This window comes from Hydra vulgaris, chromosome 03, assembly GCF_038396675.1.
Source record: "Hydra vulgaris chromosome 03, alternate assembly HydraT2T_AEP".
NCBI lineage: Eukaryota > Metazoa > Cnidaria > Hydrozoa > Anthoathecata > Hydridae > Hydra > Hydra vulgaris.
This window is the reverse complement of record NC_088922.1, coordinates 32657952-32672642: the sequence shown is the minus strand read 5'-3', so window position 1 is coordinate 32672642 and position 14691 is coordinate 32657952.

The following is a 14691-nucleotide window of genomic DNA, read 5'->3' as shown; positions in this document are numbered from 1 at the left end:
TCGAGTAGAGTTTAAGTAAACCATTTAAATAGTTTACTTAAATTTAGGAATAGACACATTCTAAGCAAGGAATGGGTTTGGCTTCAAAAAATTTCCTCACTTTTAGTACCCTTCACAGTACAAATGAATACATTTCAAACCGATACCCAATCCTTTTACAAGTTCTACCATCTATACTCAGATAAAAGAAAAAAATGTTTGTATTAAGGACACGAATGTATAAGTAAAGTTTAATTTCAGATCTGAAATTAAACGTTTAATAAGCTTAGGGGATTCTTGGCATCCTTTTCTCACCCCCCCCCCCCTAAAAAGAATACAATAATAATAACTGATAATTGCCATAGTTTTTTCCACGTCCCTTTTCACATATTTTTGTGTGATGATTTAAAAGACAGGATATAGCCTTATTTACTTAATATACTTAATATTCTGTCTTGTTTTTCAATGATAATGACTAAAGAACTTCTTTCAATTTATTGATTCTTTTATTTTCTTTTGTGAAGCTTAAAATAACAAAAAAAGTTTGTATGCACTAATAACATAGTTATACATACCTATTTCTCTTAGAACTTAAGTCATTATCATGATATGATGACAAAGTCTTATAATCTTCTTAAGATACGCGTTTTTATTGTAAAGTTGACAAAACTTGTAATTTTTATTATATGTATTTTACTTATTCTTTTATTGTAAAACTTATTTTTAATAAAAAAAAAAAGAACTTCATTTACGGGTGACTTTATTTTCAACAGACGGTTGATTATCTGATTTGTACTGTTGCCTTGTGGTGCAGTCAGTGGTCACAGATTTCCAACGCTTGTCAATGAGTTTCTTAATTACCACACTCAATTTTCTAATTTTTGATACAACTTTCTAAGATACTCGTTTCTAAGATAGTTGCTCTATAATGTTTGTAAATTAATTTTATAAGAAGCTAAGGTTTATGAGCCATGCCGGACATTCGACAATATGGAATATGTGAAATTCAGTTAGGTCAAAATAAGAATGGGTGTCTTTGTCAAATATTTCATGTTTAGACTCATCAGATTCAGACTCGTTAAATTTTATGGCTACGCCCTCTAATAGTCCGATGGCTTTAACCATATTAAACACATTGTCTCAAACAACCAACATAAGTTGATCTTCTCTAATACTCCAATGCTTGAATTTTGTCTATTTGACGCACCGATAATAGTATATATATTTTTTTGGCAATCCACTGCACTGAAATTCAGCTAACCCTCTAACTGAAATTCAGCTAACCCTAAAGTATCACAAATATGGCTACAGAAAATTTCTATGCATTCTTATTGGCTAATATGTAACATTAAACAATTGTTAAGCATTATTGAATTTAAAATCCAATATTTTACAAATTTAATTGCTAATTACCTGGCCATTTAAATTTTGGGTCATCTTTTGAAATGACGGCTGATCTAGCAATGACATTGGGTAGCAGGTATTGAAAATCATTTCAATCACGCTGTCCTGACACTGTCAATGTTCACTTGTCTGGATCTTTGTTTTTCCACTATTTCAGGAAGATGTAAAATCACTATCATAAATTTTACGATTTAAAAATTGTTTTTTGCACCTCATCTTTTCTTTTCTTCGATGTAAATTTTTGACGTATGCTCTAAATATGCGTCACCAAATTACTGGAATTTTTTCTGGATAGAGTTGTGCCACGCGCATCTTCGTTATTCTTGTCGTGAACAAAGTATGCAAATGTGTCGGTTTTTCTATCATTAAAAAAAAATTTCCATACGTAACTTTCACGTTTCCTACCAGCCAACAACCTTAATGAACTCTTTTTTGTAGTGATTGAACTCTTTAGAATCTTTAGATACTTATTTGTAACAAAAGATTAAATATGAAGTTGACAGAAGAGTCAAGCATAAAAGAAATTCAAAGCGTGGCAAACTAGCCAAAGAGCACCTAACCAGATTGGTGGTCAGACAAGAGCAACAACAATAAAGGAAGCGTTAATGTCATGAGTTCCAAGTTTTTAACAGTTTATGTAACATCATGAGTTCCAATTTTTTTAATAATTTAAGTAATATTATAAGTTTTTTAATTGTTTCGACTGTTTTCAATTGCTTAAAGTTTAAACCTTTTTCAAACCTCTAATATTCTTTAAATAATTAAAAAACTCATTGAATTTTTAACTGTGATATACCTAAATTTACTTATATAGCGAAGGGTTAGTTTTACAAATCACTTTATATTTTAAGTTGCAAAAGATGTCTTAAATGTAACATTTTTATTTTGGAAAAACTTATCTTTTAACGTTCCCCAATTTGTCGAAAAGCAATGCAAGTTATTTGAGTAACATAAGACGTTTGAAATTAATTATCATTTCACAATATCGCTATATCAGGAAATAGAGTAGAGTAGGTAGACCGTAGCTAGTTGTTGTTACTCTTTGAGCTCTGTTGCCCTTACATCACATTTTTGTAAATATTAAAGTGTATTCTTAAAGAGTATGGATTTATGCAATATTTTCAAGTTGCATTTATTATAAAACAAACTTTCTAGAAGCTCTTTCTTGTCTTTAAAAAAAAGTTTGATAATTTGGGGAAAATTGACGCAAACTACAAAGGCAACTTAATAATATATATAAACTTATATATATTTATTTTTATATATAAACGAAAAAATATATTTATAAAAACGACCCTAAAGTTTATCATTGACGTCACTTTTTTCGTATTTTTCTTTTGATTCGAGCAGTCTTTGTTCCATTACCGCTCACTATTGCTTTAATCATTGATCTTTCTAAAATAGTTTTTGAGCTGATCCCAATGCATTTCTACAGAGTTTTTAAGCTGAACCTAATGCATTTGTATATAGTTTTTGAGTCGAATCCAATGCATTTCTATAGAGTTGAGCTCACAATGAAACTCAGGAATATGAAATATTTTATTAAAAAAACCGCTTCATAACTATTTTGCTGACACTATTGCTTTCATTATAAAGCTATTTCAGAATTTTTTATAAAATTTTAGCGGTCACTGATAGCCATGAGGCAAACCTTGGATATGGTTAATAAATTACTTTGCCGTGTATTTCTTTTAAAAGTGCATAAAAAGTTAATTTAAAATTTTTTTTGGTAAGGCAATTCTCATAGAACTAAAATAAACAAAATAAATAAAAACCGCTTCATTAATTTTTTTTACTACTTTAGAACTTTTCTTAAATTTCCTGATCGACACGATGCACAGTGGGTCAGAATTCAATTTTACTGGACAAAACTAATAACTTGTCATATAAAAAAGATTTAAGAACCATTTTTTTATTGTTTACTAATTTGAAGATTGCGGTTTTAATGGCGACATTAGTTTAACCTTTTGGTTGCTATGGATATCTAAACTACTTAGCAACCACATATTTTATTATCCTTAACAAATATAAATGAAAAAAACGAAATTGAAAAAAGTAATAACTTTATTGGATTGCTCCCATAATTACCACAATGAGTATTTTTATACTACCAATGCAGTGGTACTATGCATTTTTTATTTGGTTGATAGTGACACCTGAAATGCCTGGCAACGGTTCATTTTCATAGTTACTAGCTTAAGTAACTTTTCTAAAAGCATCAATATTAAAATGTAGACTAATATTAATGTGGCAGTCTAATAAAAAATTATTTTATGCATTTAAAAATTTTAACACATTCTCAATTACTAATTTTAAGTATTTTTATGCAGTCACAGGGCTCTATTTTATATTTCATAAAACTACTGCATAATCCATATAAAAAAGGTACCAAAAGCTTAAACCTTTTTGTGTATATAATAAAATAAAAATTTTGATTTAAAATTGTTCTTTGAACCAATACTTCATATTCTGGTAATTTTAAAACAGTTTTGGCTTCTTTTTCTTGACCATCTTGGTGCAAACTACAACCTGATGCAAGCCAGGGGTGGATTTAGGTATGTGGTTTCCCCTGGGCGGAATATACTGTGGGGGCCCCTTATAAATAAATAAGGAAATATATTTTTTTACTTATTGAATAATATTTATTATTATGTTTAGTAGTAGTAACACTAGTAACAATTAACTACTATTTAATAATAAATAATTATAAAAACAATCAAATCGAGTATAACTAGTTACTAGTTATACTCGATATTATGATAATATTACTTGATATACTAGTTACTGTAACTAGTATATTAAGTAATATTATCATAATATTCAGTGTAAGTAATTAAATGAAAAATAATAAATAAAAATAATAAAAATAATAATGTCAAGTAATATCAGACTCAGAGCTCATTATCGCTAGTTGATTGAGTCTCCGTCCATAGAAGTACGCAATCTATTTTTTATGTGCTTTAAATTAGAGAATGATCTTTCACTACTGCTATTTGTAATCATAACAACAAGATAAATACGAAGAACTATTTCAACATTAGGAAAACAATCTTTTACTTCCTTATTAATTAATATTTTATACATTAAATGTTCTTGACTAATATTGTGAAATTCACTGCTTTCATCTTTAAAATGTTTATAAAATTCTTTAAATTGAATAAGTTCGTTTCCTAAGTGTTCATCAATATCATCCTGGTAAGTTTTAACAAGTTTAATTGCTTCATTTTCAATTTCTTGGTTACTTAGTTGTTCTATTTTTCGAAGAAAGCCAAATCGTTGGTATACCAATTCATAGGCAGACAATCGTTTATCCAAGTTAGAAATAAACATATCAATTACAGGTAAAAAATTTTGAATTTTGAATTTTTGAGAAGAAGTTAAATCTACCTCGGGTGTTTCATAAAAATCTATTGGATTTAAACGGATATTTCTTTGCCGTTTACGGTGTTTCAAATAATCTGTTGTTTCCGAAATTTCTGCTCCTTGTTTTTCATATTGATCAAAGTTATCACGTTTAGCTTAAACAAAATTCTTTAAAGACTTAATAGCAGATATTGCAGTATTAAGGTCTAATGTCGCATCTTGCAGTAATTTATTAGTTTTATCTACTCTTTCAAGGACATTATTCCAAAAAACCGTGTAAAATCCAGTTTCAAGTGTGCACAATTTATTGTATAAACAATTTGCATCGCAACGCGTTTTTGTTGTTTGTTCAAAATCATCAGCTATTTGAATTAGAGTACTTTTAAATTGTTTATATCCTAGTATAAGAGCTTTTTGATTTTTGTATAAATAATTCTTCATTACAATTTTATAAATTTGAACTTCCTACTTTTGCCCAATAATCTATTAATCCTGTCATATTTTCAGGCCATAATCCTATATCTAAATTTAAGCTTTCATTTGTTTCTTCAACAATATTTTGAGGTGAAGGGTTTTCGGCGATAGTTACTAGTTGAGGCGGTAGAGCAATTTGATATGACTGAAATTAAAAAAATATTTAAAATATGTACCTAATGGAAATTAAACTGATAAGACTTTTTTAAATTTGTATTTATAATATTAATGCGTTTGATTTTCAATTTTTATTATTATTTTTTTAAATTAATATATACCTAAGTGACCAATATACGTATAATTTTTTTCGATTTTAAACAATTTTAATTAGGAAAGGTAAGTTTGAAGAGATAAGTATAGTATAGTATGTATACATGAAAAAAATATTAATTGAATATTTATTATTTAAACTACCTAACCTGCATATATTTAATTATTATTTGCGATTAAATATAAAAAATAAAAAATATGTATTATTAAAAGTAATATTTATTCTTTGTATAGTAATTGTAAAACTATGAACCTCAGAAGAAGAAGAAGTCGTGTTGGGCTGTGTTATGAAAAACTCTGTCATTCGCCAGAGAATTAAATTATAATATTGCCTTAAATTATAAGTTAACCAGTGAATACACTGGTTAACTTATAATTTAAGAAACAAATAAAGTCTGTAACTATTGTCTATTGTGTATGCAACTGTTGTTAACTGACGTCTGACATGCAATAAGTGCAACGAACAAATAACGATAATTTATCTACAGACAGATAGTCTGTAATGTGTATTTTATATTTCCGAAAACCCACATGTGTATATTTAGAATCACATTTACTAATATTATTACAATCGACGGTGCACGCCAATCGCGGACGGCATAAACTATCTTATCCTGATTTTTAGAGACCATTCATTGTCAATAAACGTAAATACATATATTATTAGTTAGTAAAATAAAAATTTTTAAATGTCCAAAAAAAGTTCAATATTATTTAATTAAATATGTTATATAATAATATAACATATTTAATTAAACAGAAAAAATAATATATAAATAAATTATTTTTTCTGTATTCTAATTTAAATATCATAAAATTGTGGGGGCCCCGAATTTGTAGGGGCCCCTGGGCTGCAGCCTACTCAGCCCTCCCCTAAATCCGGCCCTGATGCAAGCAATAGTTTTTAAGATAAATATGATGCAACTTATAACGTTAATCTTCTTTTCTTTGTTTTACTACCTAAAGTATCAAAGCTCACCTGGGGCCTGCCAGATACTACAGTTGGATAAGACCAGAGTTTTCTTTATCAACGGAAGCAGTTAGTATAACTTAGTTATTATCAATTACAAATTGAACTAATATTGGTTCATTTTATAGTCATTGGTTGTTATTTTCTTCAAAAAGAATCTTAAAGTTTCTGCATATATACCTTTTTCAAAGATACTTTATGAAATTAGACAGGTTATTATTTGTTAAGTCTATGTCATTTCAGGCCTTGTTACGAGATTTCGCTGCGTAGCGAAAACGCGTAACGATTTTTTAAGTAACTCAACTCAGCAAATATATTTTGCATCGTTAGAAGATATATTGCGTCACTAGCGTCTTTTCAAGTCCGCATTGTAATTAAAGTTATTTTACTAACGCGTTAAAAATCATACAAACAGTTTGTTTTTTTTTCACAAAAGTTACAAATAAAATCTAAGTTCTTATTTAAAAAATCATTTTTATTATTTTTTTCAAATATGAACTAAATTTTATTTTGAAAAAAATATTTTTTTCATTAAACGTAAAATAATGTTTGTTTATTTTCTTATGATTTTACAGTTGGTTTTTGGTTATTTTATTAAATGTTAATAATTTTTTTCTTATTTAATTTGTGAACTCTTTTTAATAACGTTTTTAAACGATAAAGAGTTTTTTTTATTTATCAGTTGCCGATAACATAGTTTATCATCACGATCATAATTTATTTTTATAAATTAAACGAACGTCATTAAAACTTTACGTTATTGAATTTACAATAAACAAAATACCTTATTAATAAAATATTTACATCAAAATAAATCGTGCATTTTTTAAACTATTATGACTAAAAATAATTTTATATTTAAAAGGAATTTATATATTTAATTCCTAAGATAAAACTTAAAAGACTTTACTTTTTTTAACTAATTTTCAACAACAACAAAAAAAATTATGAAACAAACTGTTTCTTTAACAAAAAATCTATTAGTTTACAATTGCGGTTAAATTGCGGTTAAAAACTTACGACTTTATTTCTTCTGAATAAACGTCACGTCAAAAGATAATTTAAATATTCATGTTTTAACTAAATAAAAATATAAATTTCGTTTATAAAATCTTATAAATAAGTATTTTAAGATATATTAATAATAAAACAAGTTTGTAACACTAATCTAGTCTTGCTGAGACCCAATTATTGCATAACCATTTAGAATAAAATACATATAATGTTTTTGCCACATAAAATCGGATACATCATTTAACTTGTAAAAATCATTAATAGAGACATCCGCAGAATATAAACCAAATTTATATTAATGATATACATATTAAACTACGTATTTTAAGTTTCAAATTACAAGACTGCCTAGGACCGTAAAAGTATTCGACTATGTAAGTGAAATTTCAACTAAAAAAAGTACTTCAAATACGCCATCATTTGAAAATACTTTATTTAAATAGTGTTGTAATAGCTCATTTGAAAATACTTTATTTTATTAAATGATGCAATAAAAAGAAAGGTTTTAAAACTAACATCTGTTCCATGCTTATTAGTAGCACAAAAAATATTTTTAAATTAAAAAAAAATTTGGAAAAAAATTTTTTTTTTTAGCTTTTGTATAGTTATCATATGTTATGATAACTATACAAAAATATATACATTTTATAAAAGCTGAATGTTTAAGCTATAAAATGGTATATAATAACGTAATTTTTGAAAATGTATTTTTTTACTTTAGTCCACCACCTGGCCCACTGTGCGATGTGAGCCGCTGCCCCAAAATTAAGTTTCCTTATATTTTTTCAAAAAATGCACTAAAATTAAAAAAGGAAAAAATTAAGTTTTGACAGGTTTTTTTTTTTGTTTCTGAGAAAAAAATTTTTTATTGAACAAGAACAAGTTATCTATTTTCCTCAAAATTTACGATCATCTAATTACAATAATATATTAATAATAAGACGGAATTAATATTAATTATATTAATACATTGATATTAATAATAAGACAGAAAAAAACACGTCTAAACTTTTTACAATATTTGTGTTAATAAGTTATATCTATAACTAATTAATGAAATAATAATAATAAAATTGAAAAAGTTTGTTGCTGGGTGGTTTGGTGGTGTTGTGCTCTGTTAAAGATCATTTAAATAAAAATGTCGCAGAAAGGTCCTGGGGCACCAAAAAAAGGAAACGAAGGTAAATTCTTAATGCTCAAGAAAGTTGAACTAAATTAACTTGAAATTGAATTAACTATAAGAGTTGTTAATCTGGAGAAATGAAATATTGAGAAATAAATCAAATGAAGATAGTTGCAATAGTAAAACAAACATGAACTTGAGTGCTTTATTTAAAACCAAAACTAAATCCCTGGAACAACTTACCATTTCCAAAGCAATCACTGATATCGTTGAGGATGCAGAAAAAAGAGCAACAAATTTAATAATATTTGGCCTTCCACAACAAGATACTGAAAACCCTAATAACAGAGATCATCAATTAGTTGAAAAATTTTTTAATTCAATTTAAATCAGTGGAAATAAAATCAAAAAAAGTGCATCGTTTTAAACCAAAACAAAAATCTTCCTATGTGCCAACAACCTCAACTTCAACTACAATACTGCAACAAAATACAAATAGCCCAGTCTTAGTTGAGTTAATCAATGCCAGTGATCGAAACTTCATTCTTAGCGCTGCCAAATCCTTAAGAACTTCAACAGAATTTGATGTTTATAAATCCAGATCTTAATGATGCAGAGAGATCAAATATGAAAATGTTGCTTCAAGAAAGAAAAATTAAAAACAACGAATTGCAAGCGAATGAAAAAACTCAATTTGCTTATTCGATACTGCATTAGAAGCAACGCCATAGTTAAAATCGATGTTTCAAGGCTTACCAAACAGAACTTAAAAAAGTAATAATAACAACAGTAAATGCAACTAGACATTAATCCTAAACTCAGTATAAACCATGCTAACAATAACAACAAAACAAAAGTTAAACAACATCCTTTCAAAATTATTAGCTGTGCTTACTTCAATGCTAGATCGATTAACAATAAACCTACACAATCTCCTCGAAAACAGCAATCTTGATATCATACTTATTACCGAAACTTGGTTAAATAAAAATACACCTGATTCATTATTGTTGAATGGCAATAATTTCACAGTACTTTGATATGATCGAAACTGTAAAGGTTCACTTATATTAGTGAACAATATATAACTCTTTACCTCATTATATATTGCATTATTCTTCATTGTCTCTATTTAAATCGAATTTAAAAACAAACAATATTTAGAAACACTGTTTACTGCTACCTGATATTGCCAACAAACACATTGATCCATTGCTTGACATTCGTATCACTCCAGCCTCTGTATCTAAAGTGATTTCCTGCCTAGATTCTTCTACAGTTTGTGGCCCGGACAACATACCTGTTATTGTCTTGCAGAAGTGTTCTACGGAGCTGTCGTCTGTACTCTCAAAACTATTCGAAAAGTGCTTGTCAAAGTCTTGTTTTCCAGCCTGCTGGAAAAAAGCATCTGTTATCCCTATCTTCAAAAATTCTGGAGAGCAATCTGATTCGTCTAACTACCATTAGTCTTCTTCCTATCATAGGCAAGGTTTTTGAATCTTTAATTAACAAACACTTAGTTTCTCATCTTGAATCTAATAACTTACTTTCTGACCATCAATATGGATTTCAATCTTCTCGTTCTACAGCTGATTTGCTAACAGTAATAACTGATAGGTTTTATCGTGCATTAGATAAAGGTGGAGAGGTTAAGGTCATCGCTCTTGATATTTAAAAAGCTTTTGATAAAGTTTGGCATGCTGGTCTTCTCCATAAGCTTTCTTCTTACGGTTTATCTGGAAACATCTTCAAGATTATTGAATCCTTCCTTTCCGATCATAGTATAAAAGTTGTCCTCGATGGACATCACTCTTCTTCTTATTCTGTAACTTCAGGGGTTCCTCAAGGTTCTATTCTTGGCCCTATACTAATTTTAATTTACATTAACGATCTTCCAGATATTCTCACATCTAAGGTGGCATTGTTTGCTGATGATACTATCATTTTCATTGTCGAGATAAGAAACCAACACTCTCTGATTGCTTAGAGGGGGCATTTGAGCTTGAAAAGGATCTCACTTCTGCAACAGCATGGGGCTCACAGTGGCTGGTGAACTTCAATACAGATCTCAATTTTTTCAGCCAATCGTTATCGCAATAATTTAGATCTTCTAATATTTATGAATGGTGATGTACTCGATGAGTCATCTAGTCTTCATCTTCTAGGATTAACTCTTACTTCCAATCTTTCTTGGAAACCATATATCAAATCCATTGCAAAATTAGCATCTGCTAAGGTTGCATCTCTTTATCGAGCTCGACACTTTCTTACTTCGAATTCTATTCTCTATCTCTATAAATCTCAAATCTGACCTTGTATGGAATACTGTTGCCATATCTGGGGCGGATCTTCTAATGATGTCCTTTCTCTTTTAGACAAGGTGCAAAAACGCATATTAAACATAGTTGGACCTGCTCTTGCACCCAACCTCCAACCATTATCACATCTTCGTAATGTTGCTTCTCTTTCTCTTTTCTACAAATACTATAATGGGCACTGCTCTAAAGAGCTAGTGTCTCTTGTGCCATCTACTAAAATTCATTCTTGTGTTACTCGTCATTTAGTTAAGTCTTATCCTTTTTCTGTGACTGTTCCTAAATGCTCCAAAACGCTTATTTGTCTAGTTTTTTTCCTCGAACATCAGTTCTTTGGAATTCGCTTCCTTCATCTTGCTTTCCTGATTCATATAATTTGCAATCCTTTAAGTCGTCAGTCAATCGTTATCTTGCCCTACAATCTTCATCTTTTCTCTTCCAGTAACTTCCAACTCTAATTAGTGGTTGCTTGCAGCCTTGTTGGAAGCAAAGATGTTTAAAAAAAAAAAAAAAAAAGACTTGGTGTTACATAAGAGTAATTCTCAAATTACCTGTATCATCTTTTTGTATTTTTATTTAAATACAAATAAATTAAAATAATAATAATAATAATAACAATAATAATAATAATAATAATAACGTATAATGCAGGTTGATGACCAATAGTTTATAATCAAAATTTATTATGGCTGGCGGTAAAGGTAAAGAGATGTTTGAAGGAACAAACATTTGTAAGGTTGTTACTGGTAAGTCATGAGTAAAATTACATTTTTTTCAAAATCACAATTCGTTGTTTTGATGCTGTTTTGTTCTCAAGTTTTTGCTGTATTTGATGAAAATTACTCAGGCAATACCTTTTTTTACAGAGAGCGTCATGTCAATTAAAGCAACTGCTGCATTGCCAAAATAAGAAAAGAAATAATGAATTTATTAAAATATGGACCCGACAAATCAAATGGTTAGCGCATAAATGGCGATTCACCATATGTATAACATTCATACTTTTTCTTGATTGTTCTGGAACTATTGGTAAATAAAATATTTTTTTACATTTTTTTTATCAAACATTTTACTCTATTATTTGCATTGTGTATATATATATATATATATATATATATATATATATATATATATATATATATATATATATATATATATATATATATATATATATATTCCCTTGAAGGAAATTAGTTGTAGCTATTTAGCTTACATGAAGTATAATATTCGTTGCACAAATTATTGTTTTTTTATTGCGTTATTTCATTGCAATTAAAGTTGAGATGATTTTTTAGCCAATTAAATTTGAACAAAATAAAATAAACAAAATTCAACGTTGAATTTATGTTGTTTCAATGTTGTTCTACGTCTTATCAACTACATATCAACCAAATATCACCTATTCAAAGTTGAAATATTGTTGATATGTAGTTGATAAGACGTTAGAACAACGTAGAAAAAACGTAATCATCGACGTTGTTTCAACATCGTAGTTTTCAATGTCGGATTTTTTTTCCAATTCCATCTAATTTCAACGTTGTTTCAACATAGCATATGGTTGGTTTGCGATATTGTTTCAACGTTATTTCAATGCCATTGTGTCTGCTGGGTATACTCTTTTTAATTTACATTAACGATCTTCCAGTTATTCTCACATCTAAGGTGGCGTTGTTTGCTGATGATAATACCATTTATTCTTGTCATGATAAGAAGCCAACACTCTCTGATTGATTGAAGGAGGCATTTAAGCTCGAAAAGGATCTCACTTCTGCTACAGCATGGGGCTCACAGTTGCTGGTGAACTTTAATTCAGATAAAACTAAATTTTTTTCAGCCAATCGTTATCGCAAAAATTTTGATTTTCCTATATTTATGGACAGTGATGTACTTGACGAATCATCTACCCTTCATCTTCTTAGATTAACTCTTATTTCTTTTTTTTTTTGGAAACCGTATATCAAATCCATTGCAAAACTAGCATCTGCTAAGGTTGCATCTCTTTATTGTGCTCGACACTTTCTTACTCCAGATTCTATTCTTTATTTCTATAAATCTCAAATCCGTCCTTGTACGGAGTACTAGTGCCATATCTGGGGCGGATCTTCTCTTTCAGCCAACCTCCAACCATTATCACATCGTTGTAACGTTGCTCCTCTTTCTCTCAGTGTCCATCCCAGCCAATATTGACATACGGGTACCGTACGGGGCCCATACAGATCGTCAACTGGGTCCCGTATGGGAAGACCAACGGTATATCACCGGATCTTGGCCGCGGTTTCCATATGGGACCCATATGGCTATGCCCACTGGGTATCCCATATGGATCCCAGTCTAATCCTGTACTTTAAAACCGTAAATGGCCCATTTGGATTTGCAACTGGGACCCTTATGGGAAACCCATCGGGAACCTGTCGGATCTTGGCCGCGGTTTTCCTCTGTAATTTTCACCATCGAAGGCAGAAAAATATAATCTTTAATTTTATAATCAACATTTATTTGAACGTTTTAAAATGTACTTGTAATAAATAAGCAAATGCTTGTGATTCATATAATAAATTGATAACGTTTCTTTAGTTACTGATAAATAAATTATATAAAACTATTATATAAATATAGTTTTATATTTATATTGAATATAATTTGATATATATTGTTTATAACTTTATATACATATATATGCATATATATATATATATATATATATATATATATATATATATATATATATATATATATATATATATATATATATATATATATATATATGCATACATACATAAAAACTACCAAACAAAAAAAGAAAAATAATAACTAAAAGGCTTACCCTAATACTCGCATTGATCAAAATTTTGTAAGTATCTGACACAAACGGCTTCTTAATATTTTGAAAAAAACTTATTTGACATAGCACATGTACTACTTGAAATAGACTTTGCAGTAAGACTTGAAAAGCAGGGCCAACAACACCACTTTTTTTCTAAAGCACTTTTTTTTTTAATTTGATTTAGTATTATGTATTGGAAAAATTTTTAAGAATTTTGAGGCCTTTTGAAAGAAGGGGGTATGACGTCACACTGCTCACCTAAATCAGCAGTATAAGATGTGGTGTTAGCAGAATATAGTGGGTTGCATAAATATAGAGTCAGTTGATTTTTAATATGATTTTTTTTACTTTTTTTGAAAATTTAAAGAAGACAAAAAGTTAATAATTTAAAATGTTTTAAATTTTATAAGCAATGGTTTTATAAACAAAATAAGAAAAAAAGTTTTTTCAAAAAAAAAATTTAAGATTTTTTATTAAAAAAACTTTCACACATGCACGAAAACGTCTAGGTATGAATTCATGTAGTCGGATGCATAATTATCTTGGAAATTCTTTCCGAATGTTTTCTAACGCCTGCTGTAATTGCACAACACTGACAATGCTCTCTTTGACAAATTTAAAATCCTCAAAATTAGATTCTTTGCTGAAAATAACTTTGGCCCAGTCTTCTAAAAAATTAAAGTGGTTTAGAGAAAGACTTGGTAAATATTTGACATCATTATGTAGCTCGTGGTTTTTTAACGTTGTTTAAACACATTTAAGCGAAACATTGCACATTTGAGCTATATCTTGTTGGTTTTTTGTTTTATCTTTTAGCAGACCTACAATTTGCCATCGTACCTTGTCTGAAACAGCTTTTCTGCCCATTTTTGTCTTTTTACTTTACCATATAATTACCAAAGCGAATAACTCAAGTTATAAAAATGATTATTTTATTTTATTTTCGCAAGAACGT